Source organism: Trichechus manatus, unplaced genomic scaffold (assembly GCF_000243295.1).
Source record: "Trichechus manatus latirostris isolate Lorelei unplaced genomic scaffold, TriManLat1.0 scaffold00027, whole genome shotgun sequence".
NCBI classification, from domain to species: domain Eukaryota; kingdom Metazoa; phylum Chordata; class Mammalia; order Sirenia; family Trichechidae; genus Trichechus; species Trichechus manatus.
The window spans coordinates 6,281,467-6,282,700 of NW_004443963.1; the positions used below are offsets into that span (position 1 = coordinate 6,281,467).

The 1,234-nt window shown below is 43.4% G+C and overlaps 1 protein-coding gene across 1 annotated transcript in view; it reads right to left on the reverse strand.

The window, feature by feature from the left end:
• SLC41A2 (solute carrier family 41 member 2) overlaps positions 1-1,234 on the reverse strand; it is a 167,112-nt gene that overhangs the window by 165,461 nt on the left and 417 nt on the right. The window lies entirely within an intron of this gene.

Genomic DNA, 1,234 nt, shown 5'->3' on the forward strand with positions numbered 1-1,234 from the left:
AATAGACCATAGACAGTAACAATGATGTGAAGAAACTGGAACCTTCATACATTGCTGGTGGTAATGTAAAATGGAGCAGCCACCTGGGAAACAGTTCAGCAGTTCCTCAAAAACTTAAACATGGAGCAATTTCACTCCTAAATATACACCCAAGAGAACTGAAAACATGTCCACCCAAAAACCTGTACATCAATGTTCACAGCAGCACCATTCTTAAGTCAAAAAATGGAAATAACTCAAATGCCCATCAACTGACGAATGGATAAACAAAATGATGTTGTGGTATACTTACACAGTGGAGTCCCTGGATGGCACAAATGGTTAAGTGCTCAACTACTAGCTGAGAGGTTGGAGGTTCAAACCCACCCAGAGGCACTTCGGAAGACAGGTCTGGCGATCTGCTTACAAAAGGTCACAGCCTTGAAAACCCTATGGAGCAGTTCTACTCTGCACACATGGGGTCGCCATGAATTGGAATCAACAGCAACAACAACATACGATGGAATATTATTTAGCCACAAGAAATAATTCAGTACTGATATAAGTACAACATGGATGAACCTCAAAAACATGCTATGTGAAAGAAGCCAGACACAAAAAGCCATATATTGTATGATTCTCTTCATATGAAACGTCAAGAATAGGCAGATCCATAGAGACAGACAGTAGTAAATTGTGCTTGCCGGGGGTTAGCATAGGGGAGGATGGGGAGTAACTGCGAATGGGTACCGGGCTTCTTTCGGGGTGATGAAAATGTTCTGGAATTAAACAGTGGTGATGGTTGCAAAACTTTGTGAATATACTAAAAACCACTGGATTGTACACTTTTATAGAGTAAATTTTATGGTATGTGAAATATAACTCAATTTTAAAAATTCGTCATTTACAGAAAGTTGCATATATATATACATATAAATGTATTTATGTAGTATATACACGTGTAGTCTCTACAAACGAACAATTTGGTTTTTTTATTGAGATGTACTTCATATATACAAGAAAAGAATGAAAGAGCACGGCGGCGACACCGGGCAACTGCCGAGCCCTAGAGCAGTGAATACAAGGTGTGCTGAGCCTGCCTCGCAGCATCTCCGTTCCAGCTCACCTTCTACCCATCACTCAGCCACCGCCTGCTGTCTGATCTAGTCTCCGGGGCTGGGAACAACTGACCCGCCGCTGCCCGGCTTCGCTGCGGGCACCCGGAGTGGGGCAGGGGCGGCGGGCCAGGCTGTGG